This window comes from Phyllostomus discolor, chromosome X (genome assembly GCF_004126475.2).
Source record: "Phyllostomus discolor isolate MPI-MPIP mPhyDis1 chromosome X, mPhyDis1.pri.v3, whole genome shotgun sequence".
NCBI lineage: Eukaryota > Metazoa > Chordata > Mammalia > Chiroptera > Phyllostomidae > Phyllostomus > Phyllostomus discolor.
In genome coordinates, this window is record NC_050198.1 from 96,307,136 (window position 1) to 96,323,830 (window position 16,695).

General features: G+C 36.0%; 1 pseudogene; it reads right to left on the reverse strand.

Annotated features, from left to right (window-relative positions):
* Positions 1-1,396: 1,396 nt before the first annotated feature.
* Positions 1,397-4,884, reverse strand: LOC114504562 (annotated as a pseudogene).
* Positions 4,885-16,695: the final 11,811 nt, after the last annotated feature.

Consider the following 16,695-nt stretch of genomic DNA (forward strand, 5'->3'; position numbering starts at 1 on the left):
CTACTATAATGCTAACTAGATTACCTTTCTCCTCTCTTCTCTATCCTAAACACCATTAATATTTTTAGATCATATTTTAAATGATTGCTGGGATACTTTATTATTAAATTTTTTATTTTTTTATTTATTTATTTTTAGGGAGGGAAGGGAGGGAGATAGAGATAGAGAGAGAGATAGAGAGAAACATCAATGTGCAGTTGCTGGGGGTTATGGCCTGCAACCCAGGAATGTACCCTGGCTAGGAATATTATTAAATTTTTACTAATTAAAATATCCCATTGATTGCCCTGGCTGGTGTGGCTCAGTTGGTTGGAGCAGCATCCCATAATCAAAAGGTTTCAGGTTCAACCAAAGACACTGAAATAAAGAACAGACTGACAGAGTTCAGAGGGGAGAGGAGAGGGAATTTCAGGGGAAAAGGGGAAGGGTTTACAGGAACAAGTATAAGGACACATAGATAAAAACTAGGGGCGGGTGGAAATGGGAGGGAGGAGGGGAGGGTTGGGTGGGTGGGTTGGGATGGGAGTAAAAGATAGAAAATTGTACTGCAACAACAATTGAAATAAAATTTAAAAAAAGGTTTCAGGTTCGATTCATGGTCAGGGCACACACGTAGGTTGCAGATATGTTCCCCATCCAGATGCAGGTATATGTGACCCCCAGTCTGGACTCCTAGGATCCCTGGTTTGGGCACATACTGATTAATGTTTCTTCCTCACATTGATGTTTCTCTCCCTTCCTCTCTCTCTAAAAGCAATGGGAAAAAAGTCTTTGGGCGTGGATAAAAAAATAAATCCCAGTGATCATTTCAATATAACAGTCATTTTTACTTATTTAATCATATATGTCTTATAAAGATGTTTGAAGTAATGTGAACACCTGTTTCCTGTATACTTCAAGCAAACAGTACAAAATCTGGTTAAGTAAAACAAAAAGGAGAGAGGTTCTATTCAAGAATATTAAGATTGAAAGCAAACTGTCAAGTATTTGGAAGACAGATGTCCAGCAAGTGTTCTGAAGGCATTCTTGCTGGGTAGAGTACCTGTTCTAATAAACATGCACATCACTCAATACTCTGCAGCTCACTCCTGCATAGCAAAATGACAGCTGGTAAAAGAAGTATGGACAGACAAGCATTCTAGACAGAGCTCCTTGTACAGACAATCCACAGAAAACAAGTGCTATCAGAAGTATACTAACCTCTCCCTCTTTTCATAATAATCACCACCAAATTCTTTCATAGGAGGACTGCACAGAATGTCAGGAAATTTCTAGGATATACTAAGATCAGGTTGAGAGATTCTAGTTTACATAGTCAGTCTGAATAATTAGGTAGGAAAGAGAACTTTTATCAAGGGTTGGGTTTACTTTTCTTCAAATTCTGACTGTACATTGCCTACAAGGGCACCAATGAATACATAAGGACTTTTGAAGAGAAAATTCCATTATTTATTTTCTTTCTTGAGGGCTGTTTTCCCCTTCCTTGTTTGGAAGGTTTGCAGGACTTTGCTTACATCTGGGCCAGAAAATTGTCCATCTCCTATTTTTTTGTTTGTCAGTTTATTTTTTTCATTAGATTCCAAATAAAAAGTGAGATCAGATGGTATTGGTCTTTCTCTGACTGCCTTATTTCACTTAGCATAATAATCTCCAGGTCTACCCATGCTGTTGAAAAAGGTAAGGTTTCCTTCTTTTTATGGCCAAGTAGTATTCCATTGTGTAAGTGTACCACAGCTTTTTTACCCGCTCATGTATTGATGGACACATAGGCTGTTTCCAGATCTTGGCTATTGTAAATAACACTGCTATAAATGTAGGGGTGCATATATTCTTTCACATTGGTGTTTGGGGATTCTTAAGATATATTTCTAGAAGTGGAATTAATCAAAAGGTGGTTCCATGTTTAACTTTTTGAGGAAACTCTGTACTGTTTTCCCCAGTGACTGCACCCATCTACATTCCCACCAACAGTGCACTAGGGCTCCCTTTTCTCTGCATCCTCACCAACACTTGGTGTTTGTTGATTTATTGATAGGAGTCATTCTGGCAGGCAGGGGGTGATATCTTATTGTGGTTTTAATTTGCATGTAACAATTAGTGACAGTGAGCATTTTTTAAAAATGTCTATTGGCCATCTGTATGTCGTCTTTGGAGAAGTGTCTGTTCAAGTCCTTTGCCCATTTTTTTTTTAAATTGGGTTGTTTGTATTCCTGGTGTTGAGTTATATAAGTTGTTCATATATTTTGGAAATAACCCCTCATCAGATATATCATTGGCGAATATGTTCTCCCATCAGTGAGTTCCCTTTTCATGTTTTGATGGTTTGTTTTGCTGTGCAGAAACTTTCAGTTTAATGTAGTCCCATTTATTTATTTTTTTCATTTTTTCCCTTGCCCTAAGAGACATATCATCAAAAATATTGTTACAAGAGATACCTGAGATTTTACTGCCTATGTTGTCTTCTAGGATTTTTATGATTTTGTGACTTATGTTTAAGTTTTTTATCCATTTTGAGTTTATTCCTGTGTGTAGTGTAAGAAGATGGTCTAGTTTCATTTTTTTTGCATGTACCTGTACCATTCTGCCAATACCATTTATTGAAGAGACTGTATTTACACCATTATATGCTCTTGCCTCCTTTGTCAAATATTAGTTGACCATATAGGCGTGGGTTTATTTCTTGGGTCTCTATTTTCTTCCACTGATCTATATATATGCCTCTTCTTATGCTAGTACCAAGCTGTTTTGATTACAATGGCCTTGGAGTGTAGCTTGATATCAAGTATTGTGATACCCCCAACTTTGTTCTGCTTTGTCAAGATTGCTGAGGCTATTTGGGGTCTTTTGTTGTTCCATATAAATTTCTGGAATATTTGTTCTGGATCTGTGAAATATGCCATTGCTATTTCAATAGGAATTACATTGAATCTATAGATTGCTTTGGATAGTATGGCCATTTTAATGATGTTAATCCTTCCAATTCATGAACATTTTATATGCTTCCGCTTATTTGTATCTTCCTCAATTTCTTTCTTCAATGTACTATAATTTTCCAAGTACAGGTCTTTTACTTCCTTGGTTAAATTTATTCCTAGGCACCTTGTTTTTGCTATAGTAAGTGGGATTGTTTTCTTAGTTCTCTGTCTGATAGGTCATTGTTGGTGTGTATAAATACCATTGATTTCTGGATATTAATTTTGTATCCTGTTTGCCAAATTCACTTATTAGATCTAGTAGGTTTTCTGGTAGAGTCTTTAAGGTTTTCTATGTGCACTATCAGGTCATCTGGAAATAACAGCTTTACTTCCTCTTTTCTAATTTGGATGTCTTTTATTTCTTCTTCTTGTCTGAGTGCTTTGGCTAGGATTTCCAGTACCATGTTGAATAATAGTGGTGAAATCAAGCATCCCTGTCTTTCCTGGTCTTAAGGGAAATGCTTTTAGTTTTTGTTCATTGAATATGATGTTGGCTGTGGGTTTTTCATATATGGCCTTTATTATGTTCAGATATGTTCCCTCTATTCCCTGTATTCCCAATTTGCTGAGTTTTTTTTTTTTAATCATAAATGAGTGCTGGATTTTATCAAATGCAGGCATGTGTCCTGACTGGGAATCAAACCAGCACCCCTTTGGTTCACAGGCCAGCACTCAATCCACTGAGCCACAGCAGCCAGGGCTGATCATGTGGTTTCTATCTTTCATTTTGTTTATGTGGTGTATCACATTTATTGATTTGTTAATATTCTATGAACCTTGCATCTCCAGAATAAACCCCACTTGATCATAGTGTATGATTTTTTAATGTATTGCTAGATGCAGTTTGCTAATAGTTTATTGAGCATTTTAACATCTATTTTCACTAAGGATATTGGCCTATGATTTTCTTTCTTTGTAGTGTCTTTATCTGGTTTTGGAATTAAGATAATGCTAGCTTCTTAAAATAAACTTGGGAATTTTTCTTCCTATTGAACATTTTGGTAGTTTGAGAAGGATATGTGTTAGTTCTGTCCATTTCCTTTTGCTGATCCTTTTGTTTGCTCTGAATGACTGCCATCAATTATCTACTTCTTCATCAAGTTCCAACTCCTTCCTGCTTATTTCTTTTTCTTTAGCTTCTTCCTGAGCTCTCCTTTTCCCTTCATTCATCTTTTGCCTCAATTCTTTGGTGAAGACATCATAAGATGGGACCTTTCAAGCATCAGTGGCTTGTTGAAGAATATTCCTTATCCTGGACTCCTCTGTGTACTTCACACACAGTGCAGACTCCATGATCTGATCCATGTCCCTGATGAAGTCCAGACAGGCCAGCCAATTCTTCTTCAGAACCTTTGTATGCCTTTTTAAAAGCTTTAATATCTTCTAGAGATGTATTTTTATTTTTTAATTATTTATATTTTATGTTTAGAGAGAGGGGAAAGGAGGGAGAGAAACATAGATCAGCTGCTTCTCACATGCTCCCAACTGGGGACTTAGCAGCAACCCAGGCATGTACCCTGACTGGAAATTGAAAAAGTGATGTTTCAGTTCACAGGCCAGTGCTCAATCCAGTGAGCCACACCATCCAAGGCTAGAGATGTATTTTTAAAGAGTAATCTCCAATACATGTCCCAGTCCCAATCTCGGGTGAACACATCAGAGTCCTTGTCCACTGTTTCTTGCTCATCTGCACCTTGTCACTCAAAACAGAATAGACTTTCTCCAGAACTGGAAGCCCAGGTGGCCTCCTCCTTGTTGCCCTTGCCCACCTGGTCTGAGTGCACTTGCAAAGATGCCTTGTGGTGACCACATTGGACTTTGCCATCCAAGGCCTCCTGACACAAGCCCAATACTCAGTAAAGGTCTACAGTATGCCTATCATTTCTTTGCTCAGTTCCATCAGCCCCATGGCTAGCAGAGGTGTGAAAGGATAGAAGAATATCCTCATACTGTTCCAGCAGCAGGGTACATTAGAACAATTCTTTTGAAGGGCAATTTGGCAATACATATCAGAAATCATAAAAAAAATGTTCATACCCTTTTACATTCCAGTCTTGAATTTTTGTCATTAGAGTAATCATTCAAAAGAAGGAAAAAACTATATATACCTATATACAAATACATTGTAACTGTTAGTAGCCAAATATAGCCAGAGTAGTTAAGTAAAATAAGACACATGGATTGAATGGAATATTGTGCAAACAATAAAAATCATAATTCTGCCCTAACTTATGTGGCTCAATTGGTTAGGTATGGCCCTGCAAAGCAAAAAGCCTCTGGTTCAATTCCCAGTTGTGGTATATGCCTGGGTTGTGGGCTCGGTCCCAGGATGGGGCATATACAAGAGGCAACCAATCAGTGTTTCACTCTCACATTGATGTTTGTCTCCCTCTATTTCTTCCTTCCTTCACCACTCTCTAAAAATAAATTTTAAAAATCTTTTAAACATCATAATTATGAGGACTGCAATAAACATAGAAAAGCCTAAACACAATAAAATTAAGAGATTAGAGGGTAAAAGTAGACCATACAATTGTATAGACATTTTCATTGTGATGCTATAAAAATATCTCCAGAAAAAATTGTGGGGGATGGTGAGATGATAGATAAAAATGATTTTTTTTCTTTTATGGAGTATAGTTTCTAAAATAAGTTGAAAATAAGTTGAAAGCAATAAATAAATGAAAAAAGTGCTGGTCTAATACGAAGGAGCCTAACATCAGAGTATCTTCTCTCCCTGGGCTGCCCTTCTAAATCTACCAGCTCCTGCCATCTGCTTCTAATCCTAAAGGAGGGAAAGGGAGCAAAAAGGGGTATTGAAAAATGAAAGGTACTCAAGAAAATGGGCCTGTGAGAACCAGAAGACATATTTCTGATGAATGCCTCTGATTACTATGCTAAAGAAGTTGAGCATTCCAATGGACTAGGTTCCCTTCCATAACTCCATATAAATTTATCTAACAATGGAAAACATTTGTTCTCAGGAAGCATAAAAATAAGTATTTCTTTTCCAGAGCATATATTTTCTTTATATTTATTTATTAAATGTTTATTTGAATACATGCTATAACAATAATAAAGAATATTTTAAAATAATAACTTTTATAATTTCATCACATGAACAGCTTTCTCTTTCTGAATTTACCATCAATGAGCATAAATAATTTTTACATATTACAATTATGGTATAATGCCATTTTGGTTTTTTTTATAATGCCATTTTGAATTCCATGTTTTATCTTAGCATCATTTCATAATCATATTTTATTCCTATAGTCTTCATAGTTATCATTTTAATGACCGCATAGTATTCCCTACCGTTGATGGATCATCACCTGTTAAACCATGTCCCTAGTATTTGTCATCCTAGGCTGTTTACAATTTTTTAGCTAGCCTTCATTTCATTTTGATGAAAAGGAAAGAAGCTCTGTTTTTTTTTTAAAAAAATCCTTAGCCAAGGATATGTCCTTATTGGAGAGAGAGAGAGAGAGAGAGAGAGAGAGAGACATTGATGTGAGAAAGAAACATAGATCAGTTACCTTCTGTATGCATCCTGACTGGCAATCAATCAAACCCACAACATTTTGGTGTACAGGACAACACTCCAACCAACTGAGACACCTGGCCAGGATGAAAGAAGCTCTTTTCAGTGTTGTCTAGCTGATTAAGGTAAAAAACTTCCAATGCTTATTTGAAATCCTATACTTGGCTTTCCAATATGTTAGACCAGAGATTGTCTATTAAGATGACTCTCAGAGAGACTTCAGCCATCATGCAGATTTTGGAAGGTGTGGGCAGCTGGAATGAAGCTGCTGCTGGGTTTTGCCCTGTTCTGTTTCTGGCTAGACAGGGGGATGTCCCTTACATTGAATAGATCAGAAGAAAAGCATTAAACTTGTTTTCCTGTGCTGGCCATGGCTTTGGGTAGACCTAGGTTCACATCCCAGTGCTTACTAGCTGTGTGATTGGCACACCTGTCTTAAACTGAGCCTCAACTCCTCATCTGTAAATGAGGAACCAAACTAGATGGTGTTAGAGGCACTATATAATTCTGATGTGCTATGATTCTAGTTATCCATTAGTCTGTTCTACAATCTTGTTAACATTCTGCCTTAATCAATACAAATATTCACTTCCCAAAGTCCTTGAATCACATTTGTCTTCTTCACACTCAGGAAATAATCTTGACTTCATTTTCTACTTGGCAGATGAAGTCAAGTTCTAGTCATCTCCAGCAGGATTTACTTCAACTTCCTTCCTTACCCAGTCTCTTCTCTTTCTCCTTTACGTCAGAGAAAAAAAATTCTCACTCCCAGCTTTTAATCCCAGCCCATCCTACTTCTGTAAAGACTGCGCTCCATTAATTATATCCTGTCAACAATATTTTCAATTTCTCCCTCTCTTCTGCTTCTGTCCTCTGTCTATAAACATACTCAGATATTTTTCATTCTAAAACCCACTCTGGATCTAGTAACTACTTCAAGATTTTGTTCTTCCCCTTCTTTTTGTCACCAAGCTAAAAACTGGTCATTGGTACAGATGTCTATTTCCATTACAAGGTCAACAATAACAGTCTAATGTCACTTATTCCCTCAAATCATTCCTCTCCACTAATTGCCATATTTTGCTGTGTATAATGTGCACAAAAAAAAAACCATGGATGTGCATTATACACTGCAAAATATGGTACTTCTTTTGTTGGCTTTGTTGGTGCCTCTTCTTCCACTTCTAAAAGTGGGGAGGAGAGTTTTCAGGAACTACTATAAAGGACACATGGACAAAATCAAGGGGTAGGGTGGAAGCAAGGGAGGGAGCTGGGTTTGGCTGGGGTGGAGGGGTGAGGAGAAAACATAGACAACTGTAATTGAACAACAATAAAGTAATTAAAAATAAAACTAGGTTATTCTGAAACATTGTTACATGAGGAAGTAGGATATAAGATAACATGCATGATACTTAAAAGATGTATATGATCCTTCACTGGTGTAGCTCAGTGGATTGAGTGTGGGCCTGTGAACCAAAGGGTGGCCAGTCTGATTCCCAGTCAGGGCACATGCCTGGGTTTCAGGCCAGGCCCCGAGTTGGGGGTGTGCGAGAGGCAACCACACATTGATGTTTCTCTCCTTCTCTTTCTCCCTCCCTTCCCCTCTCTTTAAAAATAAATAAATAAAATATTTTTTAAAAAATGATGTATATGAAAAGCCTAGAAGGAAAAATATTTCCAAGGGATAAAATGGTTGATTTAGATAATTAGATTTTTACAGATTTTCCCCCTACTTTCTGAATTTCCTGTAATATGGTTATATTACTTCTGTGATTTAAAAAATAGTTTTTAACAGAAAAATAAAATTAATATGCACACTATATCCAATTCTACCTTTGGTCCTTTCTGTTCCTTCTTCATCTCTTTCCCCCTTGGTAATGTCATCTATTCCCATGAATGCAATCATACCCTTAATGACAATGACTTCCATATCTAGATCTTTAGTCCCTTCTGACCTCTTGGATTTCTAGCTCCCCGCTTGCAAGTACATTCAATGCCATCTGTTATATCTGAGACATTACTAAGAGAACTTAACATAGCCATAATATTGGCCATTTCTTCACTACCCAGAGTTAACAAGCTAGACACCATATCTAAGCTGGGTAACTACAACAACTTTCTAATTGGCTTTTTCACTTATCTCTTATTGTGTTCATATATCAGTGTGTATGATCTGCTTAAAATAGAAAGCAGAGCATGGTACCACTTTTCTTAAGAAAAGTATCTCATGATTTCCATTTCAATCAGAATGAAATCTAAAGTCCTTATCATTGTCTATAGGGCACTACATAATGTTGACCATAGCTGCATCTCTGAGCTCATCTCTTCCTTGTGGCGATATCCTCTGCTCCAACTGTCTTTTTTCTGTGCCCCCTCCCCTCTTCCACATGCAGCTTCTCTCTGGCTTCAGGGGTGTTGCACCTGCTGTTCTCTCTGCCTGGTCTGCCCTTTAGTCCCTCCACCCTTATCTTTCTTCATGGGAGAGTATAATTTCTTCCTTCTTATCCTTCAGCACTCAGCCTCAACATCATCTCCTAATAGAGGCATCCCTAGATCACCCTATAAAAAGAAGGCCCACCCATGTTGTTCTCTATTACAACACTCTGTCCATTTCGTTCATGGCACTTCTCAAAATTTGTAATTTCAGTGATTTGTTTGCTTTTTGATTTCCTGCCAGTGTCCTTCTCTTGACTATAAGTTCTATGAGGGTGAAGACCATTTTTATTTTGCCCATCCCTGTATAATTCAGAGCGTCGAACAGTGCTTGACATACAGTAGACCCTCAATAAATACATGCCACATAATTGACTGAATAAATGACTTGTTATGATTGTGAATTTTTCCTGAATGTTTGCTAAGGACATAAAAGGTGTCAGGTACTTTTACATAAATTGTATTACTTACCTCTTTCAGAAGTATTTTAAGTAGAAATTTTTATATTAAATTTTTATTTTTAAACAATTGTAGACTCACATGCAATTGTAAATATAATACACAGAGATCCCATTTACCCTTCATGTAGTTTCCCCCAATACAACATCTTTCAAAGCTATAGCACACTATCATAACCTAGATATTGGCATGAATACAATCCATCAAATTTATTCAGATATTGCTGTTTTACATGGACTCAGTTGTGTGTGCATGTCTATTTTCATGCAATTTTTAAAGCAGTGGTCTATATTTTTAAAGATTTTACTTATTTATTTCTATAGAGAGGGGAAGGGAGGGAGAAAGAGAGGAAGGAAGAGAAACATCAATGTGACAGAGATGAGGGACCTGGCCTGCAACCCAGGCATGTGCCCTGACCAGGAATTCAACCAGAGACCTTTCAGGTCATAGGCCAGTGCCCAATCCACTAAGCCACACCAGCCAGGGCTATTTTTATGCATTTTTATCACATGTGTAGTAGATCCTTGTATCTTCCAACAAAGTCGGGATACAAAAGAGTTCCCTCACTGCAAGGATCTCTCACAATGCCCCATTAAAATTACACACACTGTTTTTCCCACATACCCTCTCCCTCATCCCAGCCCAATTCCCTGGCAACCACATATCTGTTCTCCAATTCCGTAGTTTTATTATTCAAGAATATTAGATAAACAGAATCAGAGAGCAGATAATCTTATGAGGTTAGCTTTTCACTCATGATAATTACCTAGAGATTTATCCAATTTGTTGTGTACATCAATAGTTCACTCCTATATATTACTGAGTGGTATTCCATCATATGAATTACCCCAGTTTGTTTTATCATTCATGTGAATGTTATTGGGCTCACTGAAGGCTACTTGGGTTGTTTCCAGTTTTGAACTGTTATAAATAAAGCTCCTAGGAACATTCATGTATAGGGTTTTAAAAACATGTTCTTTTTAAGATTTTATTTATTTTAGAGAGAAAGAGAGAAATATCGATGTGTGAGAGAAACATCAATCAGTTGCTGCTTGTACACCCCCAACCGGGGACCTGGCCTGCAACTCATGCATATGCCCTGACTGGGAATTGACCTGGCGACATTTTGGTTTGGGGGATGATGCCCAATCCATTGAGCCACACTGGTCAAGACCCATCTGCATATCCTCTTGATCTCTTCATGTATTTTAACTATTTTCTAATTGGATTCATTTTTTTTTTACTGTCAAGTTTTCAGAGCTCTTTATTTTTCTAAATACAAGTCCTTTTTTCAAATATGTGATTTACAAATGTTTTCTCCCAGTCTATAGCTTGTCTTTTCATCTTTTTAACACAGGTTTTCACAGAACAAAAGTTTATTTTCGGCATTTATAAAGTCCAATTTATAAATATTTCCTTTTATAGATCACATTTTCAGTGTAAAGTCATAGGAATCTGATTAGTCCTTTATCCTGGAGGTTGTCTCTATTTTTTTCTAAATTTTGTAGAAATTAGTTTAATTATTTAAATTAGTAAAATTTAGTTTTACATTTAAATCTTGTTATCTATCTTGAGTTAATATTATATAAGGTATGAAGTTTGGACAGAGGTTATTTTTTCTGCCTATGGATGTTCAATTGTTCTAGCATCATTTATTTAAAAATTTTTGCTTCCTCAGTTGAATTGGTTCTGTACCTCTGTGAAAAATAAGCTGGGTATATTTGTGTGGCTCTATTTCTAGGTTCTGTATTCTGTTCTATTGATGTATGTGTCTATCCTTCTTCCAATATAACAACTGTTTTGATTTTTGTGGCATTTAGTGGGTCTTAATATTGAGTAGAATGATTCAATCCACTTTCTTCTTTTTGAAGATTGCTTTAGTTAATCTGGATTCTGTGCCTTTCTATATAAATTTTTTAAAAAGATCTTATTTATTTTATTTTTTGAGAGATAGGAAGGGAGGGAGAAACAGAGGGAGAGAAAAATTGGTGTGAGAAACATGGATTGGCTGCCTCTAATACACATACTGACCAAGGATGGGACCAAAACCCAGGCATATGTCCTGACCAGGAATTTAACTGGTAACCTTCTGCTTTTCAGGATACTACACAACCTACTGAGCCACACTGGTCAGGGTTCTATATAAATTTTATAATAAGCTTGTCTATGTGTAGAAAAAAACAAACAAAAAAACCTAGCTGAGATAATTTAACAAATTTGTTGAGATATATAATTGGTATATAATAAAAGTATACATACAGGGGTGGGCAAAAGTAGGTTTACATTTGTCAGTACATGGAACGTGGTTTATTCTTGCATTATTACTTATTAATTATTGCATTATTTTCCATATGAACAACTGTAAACCTACTTTTGCCCACCCCTGCATTTAAAGTATATCATATAGTGAGATTCGACATACATACACACCATCACAATTAAGAGAACATATACATCCTCCTCCAAAGATTCCTCATACTCCCTTTCCATTCAGACTTATCTCAAGACAACTACTAATCTAATTTCTGTTATTATACATTAGCTTGTATTTCTTATAGTTTTACATAATACATAATCTACATCTGGAATCATAAGGAATAATTAATTCCTTGTTAAAGCAAAGAGGTATTCTATCCTATAGATATATTACAATTTGTTTACCCATTTCCTAATTGAGGGACATTTGAGTTGCTTTCAGTTTTGGGCCAGTACAAATAAAGCTGCTATGGATATTTATGTATAAGTATTTATTTTAACACATGCCTTAATTTCTCTGGGGTAAAAACCTATGAGTAGTATGGCCAGATAATGTGGCAAATGTATGTCTAACTTTTTAAGAACCTGCCAAACTGTTTACCAAAATGCTTGTACCATTTACATTCATTCCCATCAGCAATGTATGAGTTCCAATTCCTCCACATCCTTGCCAATTTTTGGTATGGTAAAAATTTTAACTTCTAACATTCTTATAGTGCATATCTCTTTGCAGTTTTGTGGGTTGGGTTTTTTTTTTTTTTTACATTTTGCCACATGACTAATAATGTTGAGCATGTTTTCACGTGTTTACTTGCAATCCAAAAAACTTCTTTGGTAAAATGTCTGTTCATATATTTTGACCATTTTTAATTGGGTTGTTCATTTTCTTAGTGATAAATTTCAACAGTTTTTTAATATATTCTGGGCACAAATCCTTTATCAGATATATGCTTTATACATATGTTCTCTCATTCTGTGGGTTATCTTCCCATTTTCCTCACCATGTCTTTTGAAAAACAGACATTTTTCCTTTTTATGAAATCTAATTTGTCAATTTTTTATGGATTGTGTTTTTGGTGTCATATCTAAGAAATGTTTGCCTAACCCAAGTTCACAAAAGTTTTTCTCTATTTTCTTCTAAGTTTTATTTTAGGTCTATGATCTTCTATCTTAGAAAGATTACAATTAGGCTTATTTCGAGTCAATTTTTTATAGGTAAAAGACACGGATGGAAGTTTTTTCTTTTTTTTACATACTGATACCAACCCAACTGTTCTAACATGATTTATTGAAAGATTATTCTTTCTCCATTGAATACTTACTGACCTTTGTCAAAACTCAGTTGTCTATATATGTCTAAGTGTGCACCTGGATTTTCTATTTTGTTCTGTTGATCTATTTACTTATTTTGCACCAATATCATGCTGTGTATGTATGTTACTGTAGCTTTAAAAGAAGTCTTGATCCCTGGCTGGTGTGGCTCAGTGGACTGAACGCTGACCTGTGAACCAAAGGGTTACCGGTTCGATTCCCAGTCAGGGCACATGCCTGGGTTGTGGGCCAGGTCCCCAGCTGGGGGGGAAGCAAGAGGCAACTACACATTGATATTTCTCTCTCTCTCTCTTCCCCCCTTTCCTTCTGTTAATAAATAAATAAAATCTTAAAAAAAGAAGTCTTGAAATCAGGTAATATTGGCCCTCGAACTTTATTGTTATTCAAAGTTGTTTTAGGTATTCTGTGTCCTGTGTATTTCTATATGGTTTAGAATCAGTTGTCACTTTTTAGAAGAGCCTTCAGGGATTTTGATTGGGATTGCATTTGAATTTATAGATTAATTTAGAGAGAGTTGACATCTTAATATTGAGTTTTCTGCCCCATAAACATGATATATCTCTCCAATTATCTTCAGTTTCTCCCAGCAATGTTCTGTAGTTTTCAGGGTTCAAATATTTTACATCTTTTGTCAGTTCATCCCTAAGTATTTTGAATTACTCATTGGATTAGTTATCAGTAAGTATTTTGTTGCTATTGCAAATAGTATTCCTTTCTTAATTTGGATTATCAAAATTTTTATTGCTAGTATAGAGAACCATAATTTTAACACATTGATCTTGTATCCTATAGTCTTGATAAACACACTTAATGTTTTAAGATGTTCTCAAAATCCCATCAGATTTTCCACTTAGATGATGATACCTGAACAAAGACAATCTCACTTCTGCCATTTCAATCTGATGCCTTTTATTTCTTTGTCTTGACTGGTTGCACTGGCTAGAATGTCCAATACAATGTTGAATAGAAGGGTTGAAATGTTGAAATGGACATTCCTTTTTCTCTTCTTGATCTTTCACGAATAAGTACAATATTAGCCACAGATTTTTTGTAGATACTTTGCATCAGATTGAGGGAAGTTGCCTTTTCTTCCTGTTTTGCTGAGAATTTGTATCAGAAAAGGGTTATTGAATTTTGTCAAGTGCTTTTTCTGTATCTGTTAAGATGATCGTATGGTTTTTCCTTTTAAGTTTGTTAATATAGTGAAATCCATGGATTGCTTTTGAAATGTTAAGCCATCTCCACATCCTGGGATAAACTGTAGTAGTCAGGGGTGTCCAACCTGCAAACAGGATGGCTGTGAATGCGGCCCAACACAAAATCATAAATTTACATAAAACCTTTTTTTTGCTCATCAGTTTTCATTAGTGTTTGTGTATTTAATGTGTGGCCCAAGACAACTTTTCTCCTTCCTGTGGGACCCAGAGTTATCATATATATATGATATGATATATATATGATATATAACTCCCTCATTTTCTCCCCCTTCTTTCCCCTTTTTCTAAAAACAAATAAATGAAATCTTTAGAAAAAGAAAAAGTCTATTTTATCTGATATTGGTAGTCATACCAGATTCCGTTTGACCAAGGTTACCATGGTATACTTTTATCCATCATTTTTTAAAAGATTTTGTTTACTTATGTTTAGAGAGAAAGAAAGAGAGGAAGAGAAACATCAATGTGTGGTTGCCTCTCACACACCCCCTACTGAGGACCTGACCCATAACCCAGGCACGTGCCCTGACTGGGAATCGAACTTGCAACCCTTTGCTTCACAGGCTGGTGTTCAATCCACTGAGCCACACCAGCCAGGGCCATCATTTTGTTTTTAATCTATTTGTATCTTTATACTTAAAGTGTTTTTAGCAGTCATCAAATATAGTTGGGTATTGCTTTTTTTTTAATCCAACTAGACAATTTCTGCCTTTTCACTTGAGTGTTGAGGTCATTTTCATTTCATGTAATTTTATATATGCTTAGATTTAAATTTGTCATTTTGCTATTTGTTTTCTATTTGTCCCATCTGATTTTTGTTTTCTCAGTCCTTTTTTTCTGCTTTCCTTTGGACTATTAAAATAATTTTTATTATTCCATTTTGCCTTCTTTTTAAGACTATTGGCAATAACTCTTTGTTTTGCTATTTTAATGGTGGCTGACTGTTCAGACATTATAAACATAATAAGTAAATATTAAAAACAACTTTATTACCATAAGTTTTATACCTTAGATGAATTGAACCAATTTTTGATGGATACAAATTATCCAACTCACTTAAAAAGAAATAGGTAACCTGAGTAGTTTAATATTTGTTGAGGAAATTTAATTTGTAGTTAAAAACCTTCCAATCCCAGATGGTTCCACTCACAAATTCTACTAAACTTTTAAGGAGCAAATAATATTGATCACACACAATCTCTTCCAAAAAATTAAAGAGAAGTGAGAATTTCCAAACTTATGAGGCCAGTGTTACCCTAATACCAAAGCCAACCAAAGAAACTACATAGAAGGGAAGCTACAGACTATTTATTCCTCATGAACATGAAATGAGACCAGTCATCATGACTGTGTGTTTTTCCAAATTCAATTATGCAGTTGCATAATAGGTGGAGAGTTGGATTTCACCAGACTTGAGGTTTAGCCATTTGAATAATAAGTGTGAGAGGGGTCAAGGAATTGACAGCATATGTAGAGGAATTAATATAATAATTGATCATGGAATTTATGCTGGTTAGGGAGGGAAGTGAAAACAGGAAGGAGAGTGAGTAGTAGATTCAATGAGTGGGGCTGAAGTATTGTTAAAGTAGAAAATAATAAGGCATGTGTCAGAGAACAGGAGGTGATAGTTGAAGAGTGAAGTGCTTAAGATTGAGAAAGAGAACAATAGAAGCTTTTTAGTAATTATAAGGTCAATGGTATGGCCATGTGGGTTAGTCAATGCAGTGGGGTTAATGACAATTAAAGAAGAGGTCAAGGAACTGAGAGCATAGACTATTAAGATAATCTATGTGAATATTAAACTAACAAAGAATCTTTACAGGAATAGTGTTAGAGGGAGTGACAGTGAGCCAGGTGCTAAAATTTTCAAGGAGTAAATGTGAATGATCCAGAGGTCAGTGGCTGACAGACCTGAAGACAGATAGTAGGTGTTATAGTCTGACGACATGAAATTCAAAGCTGGGTGTTGTTATGGAGGAAGGAGGAGAATGTCCTGGAAGTGACAATGAGGAGGACATCTCTTCCACCTCCAGGTCTTGTGGTGATAGAATTACGAGAGAGAAGACAGCACCATTCAAGAGGGTTTTGGGGACTGTAAAGATCTTAGAGAAGAGTTTTATTTCAGTTAAGAGCGGAAATGAAGAGAATATACAGAGAAGCAGTTACGCATATAGGGAAATTTGACAATGATTGTCCACAAATTCCAGGGAACATATTGGAGGATTTCAGAAGTGGGGGAAAGTTAGAAAATAGAGTCATAAAAGGAATAGAAAGAGCTTCCTGAGTAGACTCATATTGAAGGATGATTGGAAGCCTTTGACTGATATAAGAAAGCAGAACTAGTAGAATGTATGCATGTGTGTCTATGGGTGTGAGGAGAAAGAGAGAACACAGGAGTTGGCTCACACAATTGTGAAGTTATTTGAAGAGTGGCTAAGCAGACACAAAACCCATAGGGTAGGCCCTCAGGACAGGAAGACTG